The 24,500-nt window shown below is 51.5% G+C and overlaps 29 non-coding genes across 29 annotated transcripts; 12 read left to right on the top strand and 17 right to left on the bottom strand.

The window, feature by feature from the left end:
- The first annotated feature begins 110 nt into the window (after positions 1-110).
- Positions 111-193, top strand: TRNAL-UAA (transfer RNA leucine (anticodon UAA)). Its single transcript has one exon. It is a non-coding gene; the product is annotated as a tRNA-Leu (tRNA).
- Positions 194-1,304: 1,111 nt separating this feature from the next.
- On the bottom strand, positions 1,305-1,376 carry TRNAE-CUC (transfer RNA glutamic acid (anticodon CUC)). The gene has a single exon. It is a non-coding gene; the product is annotated as a tRNA-Glu (tRNA).
- A 940-nt stretch (positions 1,377-2,316) lies between these two features.
- Positions 2,317-2,399, top strand: TRNAL-UAA (transfer RNA leucine (anticodon UAA)). Its single transcript has one exon. It is a non-coding gene; the product is annotated as a tRNA-Leu (tRNA).
- A 1,111-nt stretch (positions 2,400-3,510) lies between these two features.
- On the bottom strand, positions 3,511-3,582 carry TRNAE-CUC (transfer RNA glutamic acid (anticodon CUC)). The gene has a single exon. It is a non-coding gene; the product is annotated as a tRNA-Glu (tRNA).
- A 940-nt stretch (positions 3,583-4,522) lies between these two features.
- On the top strand, positions 4,523-4,605 carry TRNAL-UAA (transfer RNA leucine (anticodon UAA)). Its single transcript has one exon. It is a non-coding gene; the product is annotated as a tRNA-Leu (tRNA).
- A 1,101-nt stretch (positions 4,606-5,706) lies between these two features.
- Positions 5,707-5,778, bottom strand: TRNAE-CUC (transfer RNA glutamic acid (anticodon CUC)). Its single transcript has one exon. It is a non-coding gene; the product is annotated as a tRNA-Glu (tRNA).
- A 940-nt stretch (positions 5,779-6,718) lies between these two features.
- On the top strand, positions 6,719-6,801 carry TRNAL-UAA (transfer RNA leucine (anticodon UAA)). The gene has a single exon. It is a non-coding gene; the product is annotated as a tRNA-Leu (tRNA).
- A 1,112-nt stretch (positions 6,802-7,913) lies between these two features.
- Positions 7,914-7,985, bottom strand: TRNAE-CUC (transfer RNA glutamic acid (anticodon CUC)). The gene has a single exon. It is a non-coding gene; the product is annotated as a tRNA-Glu (tRNA).
- A 940-nt stretch (positions 7,986-8,925) lies between these two features.
- On the top strand, positions 8,926-9,008 carry TRNAL-UAA (transfer RNA leucine (anticodon UAA)). The gene has a single exon. It is a non-coding gene; the product is annotated as a tRNA-Leu (tRNA).
- A 1,101-nt stretch (positions 9,009-10,109) lies between these two features.
- TRNAE-CUC (transfer RNA glutamic acid (anticodon CUC)) lies at positions 10,110-10,181 on the bottom strand. Its single transcript has one exon. It is a non-coding gene; the product is annotated as a tRNA-Glu (tRNA).
- Positions 10,182-10,806: 625 nt separating this feature from the next.
- On the bottom strand, positions 10,807-10,878 carry TRNAE-UUC (transfer RNA glutamic acid (anticodon UUC)). The gene has a single exon. It is a non-coding gene; the product is annotated as a tRNA-Glu (tRNA).
- A 243-nt stretch (positions 10,879-11,121) lies between these two features.
- Positions 11,122-11,204, top strand: TRNAL-UAA (transfer RNA leucine (anticodon UAA)). Its single transcript has one exon. It is a non-coding gene; the product is annotated as a tRNA-Leu (tRNA).
- Positions 11,205-12,303: 1,099 nt separating this feature from the next.
- On the bottom strand, positions 12,304-12,375 carry TRNAE-CUC (transfer RNA glutamic acid (anticodon CUC)). Its single transcript has one exon. It is a non-coding gene; the product is annotated as a tRNA-Glu (tRNA).
- Positions 12,376-13,000: 625 nt separating this feature from the next.
- On the bottom strand, positions 13,001-13,072 carry TRNAE-UUC (transfer RNA glutamic acid (anticodon UUC)). The gene has a single exon. It is a non-coding gene; the product is annotated as a tRNA-Glu (tRNA).
- A 243-nt stretch (positions 13,073-13,315) lies between these two features.
- TRNAL-UAA (transfer RNA leucine (anticodon UAA)) lies at positions 13,316-13,398 on the top strand. The gene has a single exon. It is a non-coding gene; the product is annotated as a tRNA-Leu (tRNA).
- Positions 13,399-14,509: 1,111 nt separating this feature from the next.
- Positions 14,510-14,581, bottom strand: TRNAE-CUC (transfer RNA glutamic acid (anticodon CUC)). The gene has a single exon. It is a non-coding gene; the product is annotated as a tRNA-Glu (tRNA).
- A 625-nt stretch (positions 14,582-15,206) lies between these two features.
- On the bottom strand, positions 15,207-15,278 carry TRNAE-UUC (transfer RNA glutamic acid (anticodon UUC)). The gene has a single exon. It is a non-coding gene; the product is annotated as a tRNA-Glu (tRNA).
- Positions 15,279-15,521: 243 nt separating this feature from the next.
- On the top strand, positions 15,522-15,604 carry TRNAL-UAA (transfer RNA leucine (anticodon UAA)). The gene has a single exon. It is a non-coding gene; the product is annotated as a tRNA-Leu (tRNA).
- A 1,111-nt stretch (positions 15,605-16,715) lies between these two features.
- Positions 16,716-16,787, bottom strand: TRNAE-CUC (transfer RNA glutamic acid (anticodon CUC)). The gene has a single exon. It is a non-coding gene; the product is annotated as a tRNA-Glu (tRNA).
- A 625-nt stretch (positions 16,788-17,412) lies between these two features.
- TRNAE-UUC (transfer RNA glutamic acid (anticodon UUC)) lies at positions 17,413-17,484 on the bottom strand. The gene has a single exon. It is a non-coding gene; the product is annotated as a tRNA-Glu (tRNA).
- Positions 17,485-17,727: 243 nt separating this feature from the next.
- Positions 17,728-17,810, top strand: TRNAL-UAA (transfer RNA leucine (anticodon UAA)). The gene has a single exon. It is a non-coding gene; the product is annotated as a tRNA-Leu (tRNA).
- A 1,111-nt stretch (positions 17,811-18,921) lies between these two features.
- On the bottom strand, positions 18,922-18,993 carry TRNAE-CUC (transfer RNA glutamic acid (anticodon CUC)). Its single transcript has one exon. It is a non-coding gene; the product is annotated as a tRNA-Glu (tRNA).
- A 625-nt stretch (positions 18,994-19,618) lies between these two features.
- TRNAE-UUC (transfer RNA glutamic acid (anticodon UUC)) lies at positions 19,619-19,690 on the bottom strand. The gene has a single exon. It is a non-coding gene; the product is annotated as a tRNA-Glu (tRNA).
- A 243-nt stretch (positions 19,691-19,933) lies between these two features.
- Positions 19,934-20,016, top strand: TRNAL-UAA (transfer RNA leucine (anticodon UAA)). Its single transcript has one exon. It is a non-coding gene; the product is annotated as a tRNA-Leu (tRNA).
- A 1,111-nt stretch (positions 20,017-21,127) lies between these two features.
- On the bottom strand, positions 21,128-21,199 carry TRNAE-CUC (transfer RNA glutamic acid (anticodon CUC)). The gene has a single exon. It is a non-coding gene; the product is annotated as a tRNA-Glu (tRNA).
- A 939-nt stretch (positions 21,200-22,138) lies between these two features.
- Positions 22,139-22,221, top strand: TRNAL-UAA (transfer RNA leucine (anticodon UAA)). The gene has a single exon. It is a non-coding gene; the product is annotated as a tRNA-Leu (tRNA).
- A 1,111-nt stretch (positions 22,222-23,332) lies between these two features.
- Positions 23,333-23,404, bottom strand: TRNAE-CUC (transfer RNA glutamic acid (anticodon CUC)). Its single transcript has one exon. It is a non-coding gene; the product is annotated as a tRNA-Glu (tRNA).
- Positions 23,405-24,029: 625 nt separating this feature from the next.
- On the bottom strand, positions 24,030-24,101 carry TRNAE-UUC (transfer RNA glutamic acid (anticodon UUC)). The gene has a single exon. It is a non-coding gene; the product is annotated as a tRNA-Glu (tRNA).
- A 243-nt stretch (positions 24,102-24,344) lies between these two features.
- TRNAL-UAA (transfer RNA leucine (anticodon UAA)) lies at positions 24,345-24,427 on the top strand. The gene has a single exon. It is a non-coding gene; the product is annotated as a tRNA-Leu (tRNA).
- Positions 24,428-24,500: the final 73 nt, after the last annotated feature.

Below are 24,500 nucleotides of genomic sequence, written 5' to 3'. Positions count from 1 at the left end.
TTTAGCCTCCTGCAAAAGCCTTTTAACTCCGCAAACAGCTCTTGCTGGACAGCCGGTGCTGCAGCAGCCAGCAGAAAAAGGGAGTTGAGTAAAGCTGGGCCTTGGGTCTCACCAGGGTGGCCGAGTGGTTAAGGCGTTGGACTTAAGATCCAATGGACGTTTGTCTGCATGGGTTTGAGCCCCATTCCTGGTATGGGTTTTCAGCTGCTTTGTGAGAAAGTGCTGATGGTTTTGAAAAGCATTTTCCTGCGCCCTTCCACTGCCCCTCTCCAACAGTCCCCATTCAAGTCTCAGCTGTGGGGTCTGCTGCTATTCTGCTACCAGCATGGATGCTTCCCAAAGCAATGCAGTGCCATCTACGCAGATCCCCTGCTTAGAGAAATACACCTCCTATATCTTTTCCCACTGAAGGGAACAGGAGGAAGTACTTGCTTCCTGGGGAACATGGGTCTGCCCCTGGAATTTTTTAACCCGGCTCTTGCAGATTTCTCCCCTTTTTTGATTTCACCTACAAGCTCTCCCTTCCCGGAGGAGCAGGATCTGCTGATGCAGGCCCAGCTGGCTCAAACGTGCAAAGGCTTTTCCCCAAACCTCTGGGGGAAAATTGAGGAGAGTTCCCTGCCCCCGCCTCCTCTCGCCTTCCGAACGGGCTTCCAAACGGGCAATGCCCTGACGGGTCCCCCACAACCCGTCCTGCCCACAGCCACACCCCTGTATAAGAGGGTGACCCATGTCCCTCACCCTCCATGTTCGAAGGGTAGGCACCGTCTGTCCTGAGGGGTGTACCAGACAGGCATCTCTCCAGCCAGGCAGACCCCTGCAGCACCCGTTAAGCTCCAAAGCCTATACATTCCCAAGATGCCACAGGTCAGTATGCAAATCAGACAGCCCTGGCCACACCCTCCCTGTGGCTGGCCTCTGCTTTTTTCCGTACGTGCAGCTCAGTTTTTTCTTACCTAGATCCAGACTTCCATTTTAGCAAAAAGGTGGGTTTCAATGGGTCCAGGATGGCATTTGGATACAAAGCCTGCAGGCCTGTCAAAGGAGACTTCCTGCCGCACGCCATGTGGTCAGAAGCCTACAAAAGGAATTGCACTTTGGAATACAGGGTCTCACTTGCTCAAGAGCCTTGCACAAGTGACTTTCCTCCCGCTGTGGAAAGCAGCTATAAAGGGACCTTGCGAAAATGATATTTGGAGCTATACTGCGTGATGCTAGGCAAACTGTGAGTCAGAAAGCAACTTCATTTTGAGAAGCCCGCGACCTACGGGAAGGAAAAGTTTTCAAGGGCAGAAGAAGGACTTTTCCCTGACCGGGAATCGAACCCAGGCCGCGGCAGTGAGAGCACCGAATCCTAACCACTAGACCACCAGGGAGCCCAGTGCCATGCAGCAAAAGTTCATACACTGCTTTCCGAATGACAAAGCTCATGGGGGCTGAAAGCTTATTTTTCTCTACAGCACATATGAATCAGAACTTGAAAAAATCCTCATAATGCCACCCGACTTTCTGTCACTTCCAAGCACTGGCCATCATCTCCCCCTTGCCACTGTACCGATGAATTCCTGTACAATCGGGATCCACGGGAAAACACAAGAGGGACACCTAGTGGCTGCTGATGGCGCACAGACAGCTGGAACACTTTCTCAACCCTGTCTCGTTATTCAGCTTGCTGGAAGAATACATTGCGCTTAAGCGATTCAAGAGTGCAAGGGAGAAGAGTGCTCCAAAGTAGATGTATGCATCACAGCAGGGGTTTCCAGCAATTTACCTTTCTGGTGAGCTGGTACTGCACTTTACACACACATAGAGCACCAGACTGGGTGGAGGAGTGCGTGCGCATAAAGGTGGCTGAGGGCAATGGGAGCAAAACAACCTGGGGCACAGGGGACCCAGTCCCTTTCCTCCTCTTTCGTTCATGGGTAGGGGTACCTTTTTAAGGACCTTCGTTTAAAAAAAGCTACTGGGACAAAACACTGAAATCTATGTTTTAGTGGTATCTTCCCTGACCGGGACTGGAACCCGGGCCGAGGTGGTGAAAGCGCTGAATCCTAGCCACTAGACCACCAGGGAGGAGATGCACTTGTGTGCTTGCCTTGCTCACCCCCTTATTGTGACTAAGCTAACTCCAATATAAAAATTGCCCGTAAAGTCCGAGTGGGAGAAAGTTAGGTGTCACACAGTGTGTTTGTCATAAGCAATTACCTTTAGCCTCCTGCAAAAGCCTTTTAACTCCGCAAACAGCTCTTGCTGGACAGCCGGTGCCGCAGCAGCCAGCAGAACAAGGGAGTTGAGTAAAGCTGGGCCTTGGGTCTCACCAGGGTGGCCGAGTGGTTAAGGCGTTGGACTTAAGATCCAATGGATGTTTGTCCGCATGGGTTCGAGCCCCATTCCTGGTATGGGTTTTCAGCTGCTTTGTAAGAAAGTGCAGATGCTTTTGAAAAGCATTTTCCTGCGCCCTTCCACTGCCCCTCTCCAACAGTCCCCATTCAAGTCTCATCTGTGGGGTCTGCTGCTATTCTGCTACCAGCATGGATGCTTCCCAAAGCAATGCAGTGCCATCTACGCAGATCCCCTGCTTAGAGAAATACACCTCCTATATCTTTTCCCACTGAAGGGAGCAGGAGGAAGTACTTGCTTCCTGGGGAACATGGGTCTGCCCCTGGAATTTTTTAACCCGGCTCTTGCAGATTTCTCCCCTTTTTTGATTTCACCTACAAGCTCTCCCTTGCCAGAGGAGCAGGATCTGCTGATGCAGGCCCGGCTGGCTCAAACGTGCAAAGGCTTTTCCCCAAACCTCTGGGGAAAAATTGAGGAGAGTTCCCTGCCCCCGCCTCCTCTCGCCTTCCGAACGGGCTTCCAAACGGGCAATGCCCTGACGGGTTCCCCACAACCCGTCCTGCCCACAGCCACACCCCTGTATATGAGGGTGACTCATGTCCCTCACCCTCCATGTTCGAAGGGTAGGCACCGTCTGTCCTGAGGGGTGTACCAGACAGGCATCTCTCCAGCCAGGCAGACCCCTGCAGCACCCGTTAAGCTCCAAAGCCTATACATTCCCAAGATGCCACAGGTCAGTATGCAAATCAGACAGCCCTGGCCACACCCTCCCTGTGGCTGGCCTCTGCTTTTTTCCGTACGTGCAGCTCAGTTTTTTCTTACCTAGATCCAGACTTCCATTTTAGCAAAAAGGTGGGTTGCAATGGGTCCAGGATGCCATTTGGAAACAAAGCCTGCAGGCCTGTCAAAGGAGACTTCCTGCCGCACGCCATGTGGTCAGAAGCCTACAAAAGGAATTGCACTTTGGAATACAGGGTCTCACTTGCTCAAGAGCCTTGCACAAGTGACTTTCCTCCCGCTGTGGAAAGCAGCTATAAAGGGACCTTGCGAAAATGATATTTGGAGCTATACTGCGTGATGCTAGGCAAACTGTGAGTCAGAAAGCAACTTCATTTTGAGAAGCCCGCGACCTACGGGAAGGAAAAGTTTTCAAGGGCAGAAGAAGGACTTTTCCCTGACCGGGAATCGAACCCGGGCCGCGGCAGTGAGAGCGCCGAATCCTAACCACTAGACCACCAGGGAGCCCAGTGCCATGCAGCAAAAGTTCATACACTGCTTTCCGAATGACAAAGCTCATGGGGGCTGAAAGCTTATTTTTCTCTACAGCACATATGAATCAGAACTTGAAAAAATCCTCATAATGCCACCCGACTTTCTGTCACTTCCAAGCACTGGCCATCATCTCCCCCTTGCTACTGTACCGATGAATTCCTGTACAATCGGGATCCACGGGAAAACACAAGAGGGACACCTAGTGGCTGCTGATGGCGCACAGACAGCTGGAACACTTTCTCAACCCTGTCTCGTTATTCAGCTTGCTGGAAGAATACATTGCGCTTAAGCGATTCAAGAGTGCAAGGGAGAAGAGTGCTCCAAATTAGATGTATGCATCACAGCAGGGGTTTCCAGCAATTTACCTTTCTGGTGAGCTGGTACTGCACTTTACACACACATAGAGCACCAGACTGGGTGGAGGAGTGCGTGCGCATAAAGGTGGCTGAGGGCAATGGGAGCAAAACAACCTGGGGCACAGGGGACCCAGTCCCTTTCCTCCTCTTTCGTTCATGGGTAGGGGTACCTTTTTAAGGACCTTCGTTTAAAAAAAGCTACTGGGACAAAACACTGAAATCTATGTTTTAGTGGTATCTTCCCTGACCGGGACTGGAACCCGGGCCGAGGTGGTGAAAGCGCTGAATCCTAGCCACTAGACCACCAGGGAGGAGATGCTCTTGTGTGCTTGCCTTGCTCACCCCCTTATTGTGACTAAGCTAACTCCAATATAAAAATTGCCCGTAAAGTCCGAGTGGGAGAAAGTTAGGTGTCACACAGTGTGTTTGTCATAAGCAATTACCTTTAGCCTCCTGCAAAAGCCTTTTAACTCCGCAAACAGCTCTTGCTGGACAGCCGGTGCCGCAGCAGCCAGCAGAACAAGGGAGTTGAGTAAAGCTGGGCCTTGGGTCTCACCAGGGTGGCCGAGTGGTTAAGGCGTTGGACTTAAGATCCAATGGATGTTTGTCCGCATGGGTTCGAGCCCCATTCCTGGTATGGGTTTTCAGCTGCTTTGTAAGAAAGTGCAGATGCTTTTGAAAAGCATTTTCCTGCGCCCTTCCACTGCCCCTCTCCAACAGTCCCCATTCAAGTCTCATCTGTGGGGTCTGCTGCTATTCTGCTACCAGCATGGATGCTTCCCAAAGCAATGCAGTGCCATCTACGCAGATCCCCTGCTTAGAGAAATACACCTCCTATATCTTTTCCCACTGAAGGGAGCAGGAGGAAGTACTTGCTTCCTGGGGAACATGGGTCTGCCCCTGGAATTTTTTAACCCGGCTCTTGCAGATTTCTCCCCTTTTTTGATTTCACCTACAAGCTCTCCCTTGCCAGAGGAGCAGGATCTGCTGATGCAGGCCCGGCTGGCTCAAACGTGCAAAGGCTTTTCCCCAAACCTCTGGGGAAAAATTGAGGAGAGTTCCCTGCTCTCGCCTTCCGAACGGGCTTCCAAACGGGCAATGCCCTGACGGGTTCCCCACAACCCGTCCTGCCCACAGCCACACCCCTGTATATGAGGGTGACTCATGTCCCTCACCCTCCATGTTCGAAGGGTAGGCACCGTCTGTCCTGAGGGGTGTACCAGACAGGCATCTCTCCAGCCAGGCAGACCCCTGCAGCACCCGTTAAGCTCCAAAGCCTATACATTCCCAAGATGCCACAGGTCAGTATGCAAATCAGACAGCCCTGGCCACACCCTCCCTGTGGCTGGCCTCTGCTTTTTTCCGTACGTGCAGCTCAGTTTTTTCTTACCTAGATCCAGACTTCCATTTTAGCAAAAAGGTGGGTTGCAATGGGTCCAGGATGCCATTTGGAAACAAAGCCTGCAGGCCTGTCAAAGGAGACTTCCTGCCGCACGCCATGTGGTCAGAAGCCTACAAAAGGAATTGCACTTTGGAATACAGGGTCTCACTTGCTCAAGAGCCTTGCACAAGTGACTTTCCTCCCGCTGTGGAAAGCAGCTATAAAGGGACCTTGCGAAAATGATATTTGGAGCTATACTGCGTGATGCTAGGCAAACTGTGAGTCAGAAAGCAACTTCATTTTGAGAAGCCCGCGACCTACGGGAAGGAAAAGTTTTCAAGGGCAGAAGAAGGACTTTTCCCTGACCGGGAATCGAACCCAGGCCGCAGCAGTGAGAGCACCGAATCCTAACCACTAGACCACCAGGGAGCCCAGTGCCATGCAGCAAAAGTTCATACACTGCTTTCCGAATGACAAAGCTCATGGGGGCTGAAAGCTTATTTTTCTCTACAGCACATATGAATCAGAACTTGAAAAAATCCTCATAATGCCACCCGACTTTCTGTCACTTCCAAGCACTGGCCATCATCTCCCCCTTGCTACTGTACCGATGAATTCCTGTACAATCGGGATCCACGGGAAAACACAAGAGGGACACCTAGTGGCTGCTGATGGCGCACAGACAGCTGGAACACTTTCTCAACCCTGTCTCGTTATTCAGCTTGCTGGAAGAATACATTGCGCTTAAGCGATTCAAGAGTGCAAGGGAGAAGAGTGCTCCAAAGTAGATGTATGCATCACAGCAGGGGTTTCCAGCAATTTACCTTTCTGGTGAGCTGGTACTGCACTTTACACACACATAGAGCACCAGACTGGGTGGAGGAGTGCGTGTGCATAAAGGTGGCTGAGGGCAATGGGAGCAAAACAACCTGGGGCACAGGGGACCCAGTCCCTTTCCTCCTCTTTCGTTCATGGGTAGGGGTACCTTTTTAAGGACCTTCGTTTAAAAAAAGCTACTGGGACAAAACACTGAAATCTATGTTTTAGTGGTATCTTCCCTGACCGGGACTGGAACCCGGGCCGAGGCGGTGAAAGCGCCGAATCCTAGCCACTAGACCACCAGGGAGGAGATGCTCTTGTGTGCTTGCCTTGCTCACCCCCTTATTGTGACTAAGCTAACTCCAATATAAAAATTGCCCGTAAAGTCCGAGTGGGAGAAAGTTAGGTGTCACACAGTGTGTTTGTCATAAGCAATTACCTTTAGCCTCCTGCAAAAGCCTTTTAACTCCGCAAACAGCTCTTGCTGGACAGCCGGTGCCGCAGCAGCCAGCAGAACAAGGGAGTTGAGTAAAGCTGGGCTTTGGGTCTCACCAGGGTGGCCGAGTGGTTAAGGCGTTGGACTTAAGATCCAATGGATGTTTGTCCGCATGGGTTCGAGCCCCATTCCTGGTATGGGTTTTCAGCTGCTTTGTAAGAAAGTGCAGATGCTTTTGAAAAGCGTTTTTCCTGCGCCCTTCCACTGCCCCTCTCCAACAGTCCCCATTCAAGTCTCATCTGTGGGGTCTGCTGCTATTCTGCTACCAGCATGGATGCTTCCCAAAGCAATGCAGTGCCATCTACGCAGATCCCCTGCTTAGAGAAAAACACCTCCTATATCTTTTCCCACTGAAGGGAGCAGGAGGAAGTACTTGCTTCCTGGGGAACATGGGTCTGCCCCTGGAATTTTTTAACCCGGCTCTTGCAGATTTCTCCCCTTTTTTGATTTCACCTACAAGCTCTCCCTTGCCAGAGGAGCAGGATCTGCTGATGCAGGCCCGGCTGGCTCAAACGTGCAAAGGCTTTTCCCCAAACCTCTGGGGAAAAATTGAGGAGAGTTCCCTGCCCCCGCCTCCTCTCGCCTTCCGAACGGGCTTCCAAACGGGCAATGCCCTGACGGGTCCCCCACAACCCGTCCTGCCCACAGCCACACCCCTGTATATGAGGGTGACTCATGTCCCTCACCCTCCATGTTCGAAGGGTAGGCACCGTCTGTCCTGAGGGGTGTACCAGACAGGCATCTCTCCAGCCAGGCAGACCCCTGCAGCACCCGTTAAGCTCCAAAGCCTATACATTCCCAAGATGCCACAGGTCAGTATGCAAATCAGACAGCCCTGGCCACACCCTCCCTGTGGCTGGCCTCTGCTTTTTTCCGTACGTGCAGCTCAGTTTTTTCTTACCTAGATCCAGACTTCCATTTTAGCAAAAAGGTGGGTTTCAATGGGTCCAGGATGCCATTTGGAAACAAAGCCTGCAGGCCTGTCAAAGGAGACTTCCTGCCGCACGCCATGTGGTCAGAAGCCTACAAAAGGAATTGCACTTTGGAATACAGGGTCTCACTTGCTCAAGAGCCTTGCACAAGTGACTTTCCTCCCGCTGTGGAAAGCAGCTATAAAGGGACCTTGCGAAAATGATATTTGGAGCTATACTGCGTGATGCTAGGCAAACTGTGAGTCAGAAAGCAACTTCATTTTGAGAAGCCCGCGACCTACGGGAAGGAAAAGTTTTCAAGGGCAGAAGAAGGACTTTTCCCTGACCGGGAATCGAACCCGGGCCGCGGCAGTGAGAGCGCCGAATCCTAACCACTAGACCACCAGGGAGCCCAGTGCCATGCAGCAAAAGTTCATACACTGCTTTCCGAATGACAAAGCTCATGGGGGCTGAAAGCTTATTTTTCTCTACAGCACATATGAATCAGAACTTGAAAAAATCCTCATAATGCCACCCGACTTTCTGTCACTTCCAAGCACTGGCCATCATCTCCCCCTTGCTACTGTACCGATGAATTCCTGTACAATCGGGATCCACGGGAAAACACAAGAGGGACACCTAGTGGCTGCTGATGGCGCACAGACAGCTGGAACACTTTCTCAACCCTGTCTCGTTATTCAGCTTGCTGGAAGAATACATTGCGCTTAAGCGATTCAAGAGTGCAAGGGAGAAGAGTGCTCCAAATTAGATGTATGCATCACAGCAGGGGTTTCCAGCAATTTACCTTTCTGGTGAGCTGGTACTGCACTTTACACACACATAGAGCACCAGACTGGGTGGAGGAGTGCGTGCGCATAAAGGTGGCTGAGGGCAATGGGAGCAAAACAACCTGGGGCACAGGGGACCCAGTCCCTTTCCTCCTCTTTCGTTCATGGGTAGGGGTACCTTTTTAAGGACCTTCGTTTAAAAAAAGCTACTGGGACAAAACACTGAAAACTATGTTTTAGTGGTATCTTCCCTGACCGGGACTGGAACCCGGGCCGAGGCGGTGAAAGCGCCGAATCCTAGCCACTAGACCACCAGGGAGGAGATGCTCTTGTGTGCTTGCCTTGCTCACCCCCTTATTGTGACTAAGCTAACTCCAATATAAAAATTGCCCGTAAAGTCCGAGTGGGAGAAAGTTAGGTGTCACACAGTGTGTTTGTCATAAGCAATTACCTTTAGCCTCCTGCAAAAGCCTTTTAACTCCGCAAACAGCTCTTGCTGGACAGCCGGTACCGCAGCAGCCAGCAGAACAAGGGAGTTGAGTAAAGCTGGGCCTTGGGTCTCACCAGGGTGGCCGAGTGGTTAAGGCGTTGGACTTAAGATCCAATGGATGTTTGTCCGCATGGGTTCGAGACCCATTCCTGGTATGGGTTTTCAGCTGCTTTGTAAGAAAGTGCAGATGGTTTTGAAAAGCATTTTCCTGCGCCCTTCCACTGCCCCTCTCCAACAGTCCCCATTCAAGTCTCAGCTGTGGGGTCTGCTGCTATTCTGCTACCAGCATGGATGCTTCCCAAAGCAATGCAGTGCCATCTACGCAGATCCCCTGCTTAGAGAAATACACCTCCTATATCTTTTCCCACTGAAGGGAGCAGGAGGAAGTACTTGCTTCCTGGGGAACATGGGTCTGCCCCTGGAATTTTTTAACCCGGCTCTTGCAGATTTCTCCCCTTTTTTGATTTCACCTACAAGCTCTCCCTTCCCGGAGGAGCAGGATCTGCTGATGCAGGCCCAGCTGGCTCAAACGTGCAAAGGCTTTTCCCCAAACCTCTGGGGGAAAATTGAGGAGAGTTCCCTGCCCCCGCCTCCTCTCGCCTTCCGAACGGGCCCTCAAACGGGCAATGCCCTGACGGGTCCCCCACAACCCGTCCTGCCCACAGCCACACCCCTGTATAAGAGGGTGACCCATGTCCCTCACCCTCCATGTTCGAACGGAAGGCACCGTCTGTCCTGAGGGGTGTACCAGACAGGCATCTCTCCAGCCAGGCAGCACCCGTTAAGCTCCAAAGCCTATACATTCCCAAGATGCCACAGGTCAGTATGCAAATCAGACTGCCCTGGCCACACCCTCCCTGTGGCTGGCCTCTGCTTTTTTCCGTACGTGCAGCTCAGTTTTTTCTTACCCAGATCCAGACTTCCATTTTAGCAAAAAGGTGGGTTGCAATGGGTCCAGGATGCCATTTGGAAACAAAGCCTGCAGGCCTGTCAAAGGAGACTTCCTGCCGCACGCCATGTGGTCAGAAGCCTACAAAAGGAATTGCACTTTGGAATACAGGGTCTCACTTGCTCAAGAGCCTTGCACAAGTGACTTTCCTCCCGCTGTGGAAAGCAGCTATAAAGGGACCTTGCGAAAATTATATTTGGAGCTATACTGCGTGATGCTAGGCAAACTGTGAGTCAGAAAGCAACTTCATTTTGAGAAGCCCGCGACCTATGGGAAGGAAAAGTTTTCAAGGGCAGAAGAAGGACTTTTCCCTGACCGGGAACCGAACCCGGGCCGCGGCGGTGAGAGCGCCGAATCCTAACCACTAGACCACCAGGGAGCCCAGTGCCATGCAGCAAAAGTTCATACACTGCTTTCCGAATGATAAAGCTCATGGGGGCTGAAAGCTTATTTTTCTCTACAGCACATATGAATCAGAAATTGAAAAAATCCTCATAATGCCACCCGACTGTCTGTCACTTCCAAGCACAGGCCATCCTCTCCCCCTTGCTACTGAACCGATGAATTCCTGTACAATCGGGATCCACGGGAAAACACAAGAGGGACACCTAGTGGCTGCTGATGGCGCACAGACAGCTGGAACACTTTCTCAACCCTGTCTCGTTATTCAGCTTGCTGGAAGAATACATTGCTCTTAAGCGATTCAAGAGTGCAAGGGAGAAGAGTGCTCCAAAGTAGATGTATGCATCACAGCAGGGGTTTCCAGCAATTTACCTTTCTGGTGAGCTGGTACTGCACTTTACACACACATAGAGCACCAGACTGGGTGGAGGAGTGCGTGCGCATAAAGGTGGCTGAGGGCAATGGGAGCAAAACAACCTGGGGAACAGGGGACCCAGTCCCTTTCCTCCTCTTTCGTTCATGGGTAGGGGTACCTTTTTAAAGACCTTCGTTTAAAAAAAGCTACTGGGACAAAACACTCAAATCTATGCTTTAGAGGTATCTTCCCTGACCGGGAATCGAACCCGGGCCACGGTGGTGAAAGCGCCGAATCCTAGCCACTAGACCACCAGGGAGGAGATGCTCTTGTGTGCTTGCCTTGCTCACCCCCTTATTGTGACTAAGCTAACTCCAATATAAAAATTGCCCGTAAAGTCCGAGTGGGAGAAAGTTAGGTGTCACACAGTGTGTTTGTCATAAGCAATTACCTTTAGCCTCCTGCAAAAGCCTTTTAACTCCGCAAACAGCTCTTGCTGGACAGCCGGTGCTGCAGCAGCCAGCAGAAAAAGGGAGTTGAGTAAAGCTGGGCCTTGGGTCTCACCAGCGTGGCCGAGTGGTTAAGGTGTTGGACTTAAGATCCAATGGACGTTTGTCCGCATGGGTTCGAGCCCCATTCCTGGTATGGGTTTTCAGCTGCTTTGTAAGAAAGTACAGATGCTTTTGAAAAGCATTTTCCTGCGCCCTTCCACTGCCCCTCTCCAACAGTCCCCATTCAAGTCTCAGCTGTGGGGTCTGCTGCTATTCTGCTACCAGCATGGATGCTTCCCAAAGCAATGCAGTGCCATCTACGCAGATCCCCTGCTTAGAGAAATACACCTCCTATATCTTTTCCCACTGAAGGGAGCAGGAGGAAGTACTTGCTTCCTGGGGAACATGGGTCTGCCCCTGGAATTTTTTAACCCGGCTCTTGCAGATTTCTCCCCTTTTTTGATTTCACCTACAAGCTCTCCCTTGCCAGAGGAGCAGGATCTGCTGATGCAGGCCTGGCTGGCTCAAACGTGCAAAGGCTTTTCCCCAAACCTCTGGGGGAAAATTGAGGAGAGTTCCCTGCCCCCGCCTCCTCTCGCCTTCCGAACGGGCAATGCCCTGACGGGTCCCCCACAACCCGTCCTGCCCACAGCCACACCCCTGTATAAGAGGGTGACCCATGTCCCTCACCCTCCATGTTCGAACGGAAGGCACCGTCTGTCCTGAGGGGTGTACCAGACAGGCATCTCTCCAGCCAGGCAGACCCCTGCAGCACCCGTTAAGCTCCAAAGCCTATACATTCCCAAGATGCCACAGGTCAGTATGCAAATCAGACTGCCCTGGCCACACCCTCCCTGTGGCTGGCCTCTGCTTTTTTCCGTACGTGCAGCTCAGTTTTTTCTTACCCAGATCCAGACTTCCATTTTAGCAAAAAGGTGGGTTGCAATGGGTCCAGGATGCCATTTGGAAACAAAGCCTGCAGGCCTGTCAAAGGAGACTTCCTGCCGCACGCCATGTGGTCAGAAGCCTACAAAAGGAATTGCACTTTGGAATACAGGGTCTCACTTGCTCAAGAGTCTTGCACAAGTGACTTTCCTCCCGCTGTGGAAAGCAGCTATAAAGGGACCTTGCGAAAATGATATTTGGAGCTATACTGCGTGATGCTAGGCAAACTGTGAGTCAGAAAGCAACTTCATTTTGAGAAGCCCGCGACCTACGGGAAGGAAAAGTTTTCAAGGGCAGAAGAAGGACTTTTCCCTGACCGGGAATCGAACCCGGGCCGCTGCGGTGAGAGCGCCGAATCCTAACCACTAGACCACCAGGGAGCCCAGTGCCATGCAGCAAAAGTTCATACACTGCTTTCCGAATGACAAAGCTCATGGGGGCTGAAAGCTTATTTTTCTCTACAGCACATATGAATCAGAAATTGAAAAAATCCTCATAATGCCACCCGACTGTCTGTCACTTCCAAGCACAGGCCATCCTCTCCCCCTTGCTACTGAACCGATGAATTCCTGTACAATCGGGATCCACGGGAAAACACAAGAGGGACACCTAGTGGCTGCTGATGGCGCACAGACAGCTGGAACACTTTCTCAACCCTGTCTCGTTATTCAGCTTGCTGGAAGAATACATTGCTCTTAAGCGATTCAAGAGTGCAAGGGAGAAGAGTGCTCCAAAGTAGATGTATGCATCACAGCAAGGGTTTCCAGCAATGTACCTTTCTGGTGAGCTGGTACTGCACTTTACACACACATAGAGCACCAGACTGGGTGGAGGAGTGCGTGCGCATAAAGGTGGCTGAGGGCAATGGGAGCAAAACAACCTGGGGAACAGGGGACCCAGTCCCTTTCCTCCTCTTTCGTTCATGGGTAGGGGTACCTTTTTAAAGACCTTCGTTTAAAAAAAGCTACTGGGACAAAACACTCAAATCTATGCTTTAGAGGTATCTTCCCTGACCGGGAATCGAACCCGGGCCGCGGCGGTGAAAGCGCCGAATCCTAGCCACTAGACCACCAGGGAGGAGATGCTCTTGTGTGCTTGCCTTGCTCACCCCCTTATTGTGACTAAGCTAACTCCAATATAAAAATTGCCCGTAAAGTCCGAGTGGGAGAAAGTTAGGTGTCACACAGTGTGTTTGTCATAAGCAATTACCTTTAGCCTCCTGCAAAAGCCTTTTAACTCCGCAAACAGCTCTTGCTGGACAGCCGGTGCTGCAGCAGCCAGTAGAAAAAGGGAGTTGAGTAAAGCTGGGCCTTGGGTCTCACCAGGGTGGCCGAGTGGTTAAGGTGTTGGACTTAAGATCCAATGGACGTTTGTCCGCATGGGTTCGAGCCCCATTCCTGGTATGGGTTTTCAGCTGCTTTGTAAGAAAGTGCAGATGCTTTTGAAAAGCATTTTCCTGCGCCCTTCCACTGCCCCTCTCCAACAGTCCCCATTCAAGTCTCAGCTGTGGGGTCTGCTGCTATTCTGCTACCAGCATGGATGCTTCCCAAAGCAATGCAGTGCCATCTACGCAGATCCCCTGCTTAGAGAAATACACCTCCTATATCTTTTCCCACTGAAGGGAGCAGGAGGAAGTACTTGCTTCCTGGGGAACATGGGTCTGCCCCTGGAATTTTTTAACCCGGCTCTTGCAGATTTCTCCCCTTTTTTGATTTCACCTACAAGCTCTCCCTTGCCAGAGGAGCAGGATCTGCTGATGCAGGCCCGGCTGGCTCAAACGTGCAAAGGCTTTTCCCCAAACCTCTGGGGGAAAATTGAGGAGAGTTCCCTGCCCCCGCCTCCTCTCGCCTTCCGAACAGGCTTCAAAACGGGCAATGCCCTGACGGGTCCCCCACAACCCGTCCTGCCCACAGCCACACCCCTGTATAAGAGGGTGACCCATGTCCCTCACCCTCCATGTTCGAACGGAAGGCACCGTCTGTCCTGAGGGGTGTACCAGACAGGCATCTCTCCAGCCAGGCAGACCCCTGCAGCACCCGTTAAGCTCCAAAGCCTATACATTCCCAAGATGCCACAGGTCAGTATGCAAATCAGACTGCCCTGGCCACACCCTCCCTGTGGCTGGCCTCTGCTTTTTTCCGTACGTGCAGCTCAGTTTTTTCTTACCCAGATCCAGACTTCCATTTTAGCAAAAAGGTGGGTTGCAATGGGTCCAGGATGCCATTTGGAAACAAAGCCTGCAGGCCTGTCAAAGGAGACTTCCTGCCGCACGCCATGTGGTCAGAAGCCTACAAAAGGAATTGCACTTTGGAATACAGGGTCTCACTTGCTCAAGAGTCTTGCACAAGTGACTTTCCTCCCGCTGTGGAAAGCAGCTATAAAGGGACCTTGCGAAAATGATATTTCGAGCTATACTGCGTGATGCTAGGCAAACTGCGAGTCAGAAAGCAACTTCATTTTGAGAAGTCCGCGACCTACGGGAAGGAAAAGTTTTCAAGGGCAGAAGAAGGACTTTTCCCTGACCGGGAATCGAACCCGGGCCGCAGCGGTGAGAGCGCCGAATCCTAACCACTAGACCACCAGGGAGCCCAGTGCCATGCAGCAAAAGTTCATACACTGCTTTCCGAATGACAAAGCTCATGGGGGCTGAAAGCTTATTTTTCTCTACAGCACATATGAATCAGAAATTGAAAAAATCCTCATAATGCCACCCGACTGTCTGTCACTTCCAAGCACAGGCCATCCTCTCCCCCTTGCTACTGAACCGATGAATTCCTGTACAATCGGGATCCACGGGAAAACACAAGAGGGACACCTAGTGGCTGCTGATGGCGCACAGACAGCTGGAACACTTTCTCAACCCTGTCTCGTTATTCAGCTTGCTGGAAGAATACATTGCTCTTAAGCGATTCAAGAGTGCAAGGGAGAAGAGTGCTCCAAAGTAGATGTATGCATCACAGCAAGGGTTTCCAGCAATTTACCTTTCTGGTGAGCTGGTACTGCACTTTACACACACATAGAGCACCAGACTGGGTGGAGGAGTGCGTGCGCATAAAGGTGGCTGAGGGCAATGGGAGCAAAACAACCTGGGGAACAGGGGACCCAGTCCCTTTCCTCCTCTTTCGTTCATGGGTAGGGGTACCTTTTTAAAGACCTTCGTTTAAAAAAAGCTACTGGGACAAAACACTCAAATCTATGCTTTAGAGGTATCTTCCCTGACCGGGAATCGAACCCGGGCCGCGGCGGTGAAAGCGCCGAACCCTAGCCACTAGACCACCAGGGAGGAGATGCTCTTGTGTGCTTGCCTTGCTCACCCCCTTATTGTGACTAAGCTAACTCCAATATAAAAATTGCCCGTAAAGTCCGAGTGGGAGAAAGTTAGGTGTCACACAGTGTGTTTGTCATAAGCAATTACCTTTAGCCTCCTGCAAAAGCCTTTTAACTCCGCAAACAGCTCTTGCTGGACAGCCGGTGCTGCAGCAGCCAGTAGAAAAAGGGAGTTGAGTAAAGCTGGGCCTTGGGTCTCACCAGGGTGGCCGAGTGGTTAAGGTGTTGGACTTAAGATCCAATGGACGTTTGTCCGCATGGGTTCGAGCCCCATTCCTGGTATGGGTTTTCAGCTGCTTTGTAAGAAAGTGCAGATGCTTTTGAAAAGCATTTTCCTGCGCCCTTCCACTGCCCCTCTCCAACAGTCCCCATTCAAGTCTCAGCTGTGGGGTCTGCTGCTATTCTGCTACCAGCATGGATGCTTCCCAAAGCAATGCAGTGCCATCTACGCAGATCCCCTGCTTAGAGAAATACACCTCCTATATCTTTTCCCACTGAAGGGAGCAGGAGGAAGTACTTGCTTCCTGGGGAACATGGGTCTGCCCCTGGAATTTTTTAACCCGGCTCTTGCAGATTTCTCCCCTTTTTTGATTTCACCTACAAGCTCTCCCTTGCCAGAGGAGCAGGATCTGCTGATGCAGGCCCGGCTGGCTCAAACGTGCAAAGGCTTTTCCCCAAACCTCTGGGGGAAAATTGAGGAGAGTTCCCTGCCCCCGCCTCCTCTCGCCTTCCGAACGGGCTTCCAAACGGGCAATGCCCTGACGGGTCCCCCACAACCCGTCCTGCCCACAGCCACACCCCTGTATAAGAGGGTGACCCATGTCCCTCACCCTCCATGTTCGAACGGAAGGCACCGTCTGTCCTGAGGGGTGTACCAGACAGGCATCTCTCCAGCCAGGCAGACCCCTGCAGCACCCGTTAAGCTCCAAAGCCTATACATTCCCAAGATGCCACAGGTCAGTATGCAAATCAGACTGCCCTGGCCACACCCTCCCTGTGGCTGGCCTCTGCTTTTTTCCGTACGTGCAGCTCAGTTTTTTCTTACCCAGATCCAGACTTCCATTTTAGCAAAAAGGTGGGTTGCAATGGGTCCAGGATGCCATTTGGAAACAAAGCCTGCAGGCCTGTCAAAGGAGACTTCCTGCCGCACGCCATGTGGTCAGAAGCCTACAAAAGGAATTGCACTTTGGAATACAGGGTCTCACTTGCTCAAGAGCCTTGCACAAGTGACTTTCCTCCCGCTGTGGAAAGCAGCTATAAAGGGACCTTGCGAAAATGATATTTGGAGCTATACTGCGTGATGCTAGGCAAACTGTGAGTCAGAAAGCAACTTAATTTTGAGAAGCCCGCGACCTACGGGAAGGAAAAGTTTTGAAGGGAAGAAGAAGGACTTTTCCCTGACCGGGAATCGAACCCGGGCCGCGGCGGTGAGAGCGCCGAATCCTAACCACTAGACCACCAGGGAGCCCAGTGCCATGCAGCAAAAGTTCATACACTGCTTTCCGAATGACAAAGCTCATGGGGGCTGAAAGCTTATTTTTCTCTACAGCACATATGAATCAGAAATTGAAAAAATCCTCATAATGCCACCCGACTGTCTGTCACTTACAAGCACAGGCCATCCTCTCCCCCTTGCTACTGAACCGATGAATTCCTGTACAATCGGGATCCACGGGAAAACACAAGAGGGACACCTAGTGGCTGCTGATGGCGCACAGACAGCTGGAACACTTTCTCAACCCTGTCTCGTTATTCAGCTTGCTGGAAGAATACATTGCTCTTAAGCGATTCAAGAGTGCAAGGGAGAAGAGTGCTCCAAAGTAGATGTATGCATCACAGCAGGGGTTTCCAGCAATTTACCTTTCTGGTGAGCTGGTACTGCACTTTACACACACATAGAGCACCAGACTGGGTGGAGGAGTGCGTGCGCATAAAGGTGGCTGAGGGCAATGGGAGCAAAACAACCTGGGGCACAGGGGACCCAGTCCCTTTCCTCCTCTTTCGTTCATGGGTAGGGGTACCTTTTTAAGGACCTTCGTTTAAAAAAAGCTACTGGGACAAAACACTCAAATCTATGCTTTAGAGGTATCTTCCCTGACCGGGAATCGAACCCGGGCCGCGGCGGTGAAAGCGCCAAATCCTAGCCACTAGACCACCAGGGAGGAGATGCTCTTATGTGCTTTCCTTGCTCACCCCCTTATTGTGACTAAGCTAACTCCAATATAAAAATTGCCCGTAAAGTCCGAGTGGGAGAAAGTTAGGTGTCACACAGTGTGTTTGTCATAAGCAATTACCTTTAGCCTCCTGCAAAAGCCTTTTAACTCCGCAAACAGCTCTTGCTGGACAGCCGGTGCTGCAGCAGCCAGCAGAAAAAGGGAGTTGAGTAAAGCTGGGCCTTGGGTCTCACCAGGGTGGCCGAGTGGTTAAGGTGTTGGACTTAAGATCCAATGGACGTTTGTCCGCATGGGTTCGAGCCCCATTCCTGGTATGGGTTTTCAGCTGCTTTGTAAGAAAGTGCAGATGCTTTTGAAAAGCATTTTCCTGCGCCCTTCCACTGCCCCTCTCCAACAGTCCCCATTCAAGTCTCAGCTGTGGGGTCTGCTGCTATTCTGCTACCAGCATGGATGCTTCCCAAAGCAATGCAGTGCCATCTACGCAGATCCCCTGCTTAGAGAAATACACCTCCTATATCTTTTCCCACTGAAGGGAGCAGGAGGAAGTACTTGCTTCCTGGGGAACATGGGTCTGCCCCTGGAATTTTTTAACCCGGCTCTTGCAGATTTCTCCCCTTTTTTGATTTCACCTACAAGCTCTCCCTTGCCAGAGGAGCAGGATCTGCTGATGCAGGCCCGGCTGGCTCAAACGTGCAAAGGCTTTTCCCCAAACCTCTGGGGGAAAATTGAGGAGAGTTCCCTGCCCCCGCCTCCTCTCGCCTTCCGAACGGGCTTCCAAACGGGCAATGCCCTGACGGGTCCCCCACAACCCGTCCTGCCCACAGCCACACCCCTGTATAAGAGGGTGACCCATGTCCCTCACCCTCCATGTTCGAACGGAAGGCACCGTCTGTCCTGAGGGGTGTACCAGACAGGCATCTCTCCAGCCAGGCAGACCCCTGCAGCACCCGTTAAGCTCCAAAGCCTATACATTCCCAAGATGCCACAGGTCAGTATGCAAATCAGACTGCCCTGGCCACACCCTCCCTGTGGCTGGCCTCTGCTTTTTTCCGTACGTGCAGCTCAGTTTTTTCTTACCCAGATCCAGACTTCCATTTTAGCAAAAAGGTGGGTTGCAATGGGTCCAGGATGCCATTTGGAAACAAAGCCTGCAGGCCTGTCAAAGGAGACTTCCTGCCGCACGCCATGTGGTCAGAAGCCTACAAAAGGAATTGCACTTTGGAATACAGGGTCTCACTTGCTCAAGAGCCTTGCACAAGTGACTTTCCTCCCGCTGTGGAAAGCAGCTATAAAGGGACCTTGCGAAAATGATATTTGGAGCTATACTGCGTGATGCTAGGCAAACTGTGAGTCAGAAAGCAACTTCATTTTGAGAAGCCCGCGACCTACGGGAAGGAAAAGTTTTGAAGGGAAGAAGAAGGACTTTTCCCTGACCGGGAATCGAACCCGGGCCGCGGCGGTGAGAGCGCCGAATCCTAACCACTAGACCACCAGGGAGCCCAGTGCCATGCAGCAAAAGTTCATACACTGCTTTCCGAATGACAAAGCTCATGGGGGCTGAAAGCTTATTTTTCTCTACAGCACATATGAATCAGAAATTGAAAAAATCCTCATAATGCCACCCGACTGTCTGTCACTTCCAAGCACAGGCCATCCTCTCCCCCTTGCTACTGAACCGATGAATTCCTGTACAATCGGGATCCACGGGAAAACACAAGAGGGACACCTAGTGGCTGCTGATGGCGCACAGACAGCTGGAACACTTTCTCAACCCTGTCTCGTTATTCAGCTTGCTGGAAGAATACATTGCTCTTAAGCGATTCAAGAGTGCAAGGGAGAAGAGTGCTCCAAAGTAGATGTATGCATCACAGCAGGGGTTTCCAGCAATTTACCTTTCTGGTGAGCTGGTACTGCACTTTACACACACATAGAGCACCAGACTGGGTGGAGGAGTGCGTGCGCATAAAGGTGGCTGAGGGCAATGGGAGCAAAACAACCTGGGGAACAGGGGACCCAGTCCCTTTCCTCCTCTTTCGTTCATGGGTAGGGGTACCTTTTTAAAGACCTTCGTTTAAAAAAAGCTACTGGGACAAAACACTCAAATCTATGCTTTAGAGGTATCTTCCCTGACCGGGAATCAAACCCGGGCTGCGGCGGTGAAAGCGCCGAATCCTAGCCACTAGACCACCAGGGAGGAGATGCTCTTGTGTACTTGCCTTGCTCACCCCCTTATTGTGACTAAGCTAACTCCAATATAAAAATTGCCCGTAAAGTCCGAGTGGGAGAAAGTTAGGTGTCACACAGTGTGTTTGTCATAAGCAATTACCTTTAGCCTCCTGCAAAAGCCTTTTAACTCCGCAAACAGCTCTTGCTGGACAGCCGGTGCTGCAGCAGCCAGCAGAAAAAGGGAGTTGAGTAAAGCTGGGCCTTGGGTCTCACCAGGGTGGCCGAGTGGTTAAGGTGTTGGACTTAAGATCCAATGGACGTTTGTCTGCATGGGTTCGAGCCCCATTCCTGGTATGGGTTTTCAGCTGCTTTGTAAGAAAGTGCAGATGCTTTTGAAAAGCATTTTCCTGCGCCCTTCCACTGCCCCTCTCCAACAGTCCCCATTCAAGTCTCAGCTGTGGGGTCTGCTGCTATTCTGCTACCAGCATGGATGCTTCCCAAAGCAATGCAGTGCCATCTACGCAGATCCCCTGCTTAGAGAAATACACCTCCTATATCTTTTCCCACTGAAGGGAGCAGGAGGAAGTACTTGCTTCCTGGGGAACATGGGTCTGCCCCTGGAATTTTTTAACCCGGCTCTTGCAGATTTCTCCCCTTTTTTGATTTCACCTACAAGCTCTCCCTTGCCAGAGGAGCAGGATCTGCTGATGCAGGCCCGGCTGGCTCAAACGTGCAAAGGCTTTTCCCCAAACCTCTGGGGGAAAATTGAGGAGAGTTCCCTGCCCCCGCCTCCTCTCGCCTTCCGAACGGGCTTCCAAACGGGCAATGCCCTGACGGGTCCCCCACAACCCGTCCTGCCCACAGCCACACCCCTGTATAAGAGGGTGACCCATGTCCCTCACCCTCCATGTTCGAACGGAAGGCACCGTCTGTCCTGAGGGGTGTACCAGACAGGCATCTCTCCAGCCAGGCAGACCCCTGCAGCACCCGTTAAGCTCCAAAGCCTATACATTCCCAAGATGCCACAGGTCAGTATGCAAATCAGACTGCCCTGGCCACACCCTCCCTGTGGCTGGCCTCTGCTTTTTTCCGTACGTGCAGCTCAGTTTTTTCTTACCCAGATCCAGACTTCCATTTTAGCAAAAAGGTGGGTTGCAATGGGTCCAGGATGCCATTTGGAAACAAAGCCTGCAGGCCTGTCAAAGGAGACTTCCTGCCGCACGCCATGTGGTCAGAAGCCTACAAAAGGAATTGCACTTTGGAATACAGGGTCTCACTTGCTCAAGAGCCTTGCACAAGTGACTTTCCTCCCGCTGTGGAAAGCAGCTATAAAGGGACCTTGCGAAAATGATATTTGGAGCTATACTGCGTGATGCTAGGCAAACTGTGAGTCAGAAAGCAACTTAATTTTGAGAAGCCCGCGACCTACGGGAAGGAAAAGTTTTGAAGGGAAGAAGAAGGACTTTTCCCTGACCGGGAATCGAACCCGGGCCGCGGCGGTGAGAGCGCCGAATCCTAACCACTAGACCACCAGGGAGCCCAGTGCCATGCAGCAAAAGTTCATACACTGCTTTCCGAATGACAAAGCTCATGGGGGCTGAAAGCTTATTTTTCTCTACAGCACATATGAATCAGAAATTGAAAAAATCCTCATAATGCCACCCGACTGTCTGTCACTTCCAAGCACAGGCCATCCTCTCCCCCTTGCTACTGAACCGATGAATTCCTGTACAATCGGGATCCACGGGAAAACACAAGAGGGACACCTAGTGGCTGCTGATGGCGCACAGACAGCTGGAACACTTTCTCAACCCTGTCTCGTTATTCAGCTTGCTGGAAGAATACATTGCTCTTAAGCGATTCAAGAGTGCAAGGGAGAAGAGTGCTCCAAAGTAGATGTATGCATCACAGCAGGGGTTTCCAGCAATTTACCTTTCTGGTGAGCTGGTACTGCACTTTACACACACATAGAGCACCAGACTGGGTGGAGGAGTGCGTGCGCATAAAGGTGGCTGAGGGCAATGGGAGCAAAACAACCTGGGGCACAGGGGACCCAGTCCCTTTCCTCCTCTTTCGTTCATGGGTAGGGGTACCTTTTTAAGGACCTTCGTTTAAAAAAAGCTACTGGGACAAAACACTCAAATCTATGCTTTAGAGGTATCTTCCCTGACCGGGAATCGAACCCGGCCGCGGCGGTGAAAGCGCCAAATACTAGCCACTAGACCACCAGGGAGGAGATGCTCTTGTGTGCTTGCCTTGCTCACCCCCTTATTGTGACTAAGCTAACTCCAATATAAAAATTGCCCGTAAAGTCCGAGTGGGAGAAAGTTAGGTGTCACACAGTGTGTTTGTCATAAGCAATTACCTTTAGCCTCCTGCAAAAGCCTTTTAACTCCGCAAACAGCTCTTGCTGGACAGCCGGTGCTGCAGCAGCCAGCAGAAAAAGGGAGTTGAGTAAAGCTGGGCCTTGGGTCTCACCAGGGTGGCCGAGTGGTTAAGGCGTTGGACTTAAGATCCAATGGACGTTTTTCCGCATGGGTTCGAGCCCCATTCCTGGTATGGGTTTTCAGCTGCTTTGTAAGAAAGTGCAGATGGTTTTGAAAAGCATTTTCCTGCGCCCTTCCACTGCCCCTCTCCAACAGTCCCCATTCAAGTCTCAGCTGTGGGGTCTGCTGCTATTCTGCTACCAGCATGGATGCTTCCCAAAGCAATGCAGTGCCATCTACGCAGATCCCCTGCTTAGAGAAATACACCTCCTATATCTTTTCCCACTGAAGGGAGCAGGAGGAAGTACTTGCTTCCTGGGGAACATGGGTCTGCCCCTGGAATTTTTTAACCCGGCTCTTGCAGATTTCTCCCCTTTTTTGATTTCACCTACAAGCTCTCCCTTGCCAGAGGAGCAGGATCTGCTGATGCAGGCCCGGCTGGCTCAAACGTGCAAAGGCTTTTCCCCAAACCTCTGGGGGAAAATTGAGGAGAGTTCCCTGCCCCCGCCTCCTCTCGCCTTCCGAACGGGCTTCCAAACGGGCAATGCCCTGACGGGTCCCCCACAACCCGTCCTGCCCACAGCCACACCCCTGTATAAGAGGGTGACCCATGTCCCTCACCCTCCATGTTCGAACGGAAGGCACCGTCTGTCCTGAGGGGTGTACCAGACAGGCATCTCTCCAGCCAGGCAGACCCCTGCAGCACCCGTTAAGCTCCAAAGCCTATACATTCCCAAGATGCCACAGGTCAGTATGCAAATCAGACTGCCCTGGCCACACCCTCCCTGTGGCTGGCCTCTGCTTTTTTCCGTACGTGCAGCTCAGTTTTTTCTTACCCAGATCCAGACTTCCATTTTAGCAAAAAGGTGGGTTGCAATGGGTCCAGGATGCCATTTGGAAACAAAGCCTGCAGGCCTGTCAAAGGAGACTTCCTGCCGCACGCCATGTGGTCAGAAGCCTACAAAAGGAATTGCACTTTGGAATACAGGGTCTCACTTGCTCAAGAGCCTTGCACAAGTGACTTTCCTCCCGCTGTGGAAAGCAGCTATAAAGGGACCTTGCGAAAATGATATTTGGAGCTATACTGCGTGATGCTAGGCAAACTGTGAGTGAGAAAGCAACTTCATTTTGAGAAGCCCGCGACCTACGGGAAGGAAAAGTTTTGAAGGGAAGAAGACGGACTTTTCCCTGACCGGGAATCGAACCCGGGCCGCGGCGGTGAGAGCGCCGAATCCTAACCACTAGACCACCAGGGAGCCCAGTGCCATGCAGCAAAAGTTCATACACTGCTTTCCGAATGACAAAGCTCATGGGGGCTGAAAGCTTATTTTTCTCTACAGCACATATGAATCAGAAATTGAAAAAATCCTCATAATGCCACCCGACTGTCTGTCACTTCCAAGCACAGGCCATCCTCTCCCCCTTGCTACTGAACCGATGAATTCCTGTACAATCGGGATCCACGGGAAAACACAAGAGGGACACCTAGTGGCTGCTGATGGCGCACAGACAGCTGGAACACTTTCTCAACCCTGTCTCGTTATTCAGCTTGCTGGAAGAATACATTGCTCTTAAGCGATTCAAGAGTGCAAGGGAGAAGAGTGCTCCAAAGTAGATGTATGCATCACAGCAGGGGTTTCCAGCAATTTACCTTTCTGGTGAGCTGGTACTGCACTTTACACACACATAGAGCACCAGACTGGGTGGAGGAGTGCGTGCGCATAAAGGTGGCTGAGGGCAATGGGAGCAAAACAACCTGGGGAACAGGGGACCCAGTCCCTTTCCTCCTCTTTCGTTCATGGGTAGGGGTACCTTTTTAAAGACCTTCGTTTAAAAAAAGCTACTGGGACAAAACACTCAAATCTATGCTTTAGAGGTATCTTCCCTGACCGGGAATCGAACCCGGGCCGCGGCGGTGAAAGCGCCGAATTCTAGCCACTAGACCACCAGGGAGGAGATGCTCTTGTGTACTTGCCTTGCTCACCCCCTTATTGTGACTAAGCTAACTCCAATATAAAAATTGCCCGTAAAGTCCGAGTGGGAGAAAGTTAGGTGTCACACAGTGTGTTTGTCATAAGCAATTACCTTTAGCCTCCTGCAAAAGCCTTTTAACTCCGCAAACAGCTCTTGCTGGACAGCCGGTGCTGCAGCAGCCAGCAGAAAAAGGGAGTTGAGTAAAGCTGGGCCTTGGGTCTCACCAGGGTGGCCGAGTGGTTAAGGTGTTGGACTTAAGATCCAATGGACGTTTGTCTGCATGGGTTCGAGCCCCATTCCTGGTATGGGTTTTCAGCTGCTTTGTAAGAAAGTGCAGATGCTTTTGAAAAGCATTTTCCTGCGCCCTTCCACTGCCCC

The sequence above is a fragment of the Lissotriton helveticus genome, chromosome 4_1 (assembly GCF_964261635.1).
Source record: "Lissotriton helveticus chromosome 4_1, aLisHel1.1, whole genome shotgun sequence".
Lineage (NCBI taxonomy): Eukaryota > Metazoa > Chordata > Amphibia > Caudata > Salamandridae > Lissotriton > Lissotriton helveticus.
This window is presented reverse-complemented; position numbering and strand designations above follow the sequence as displayed.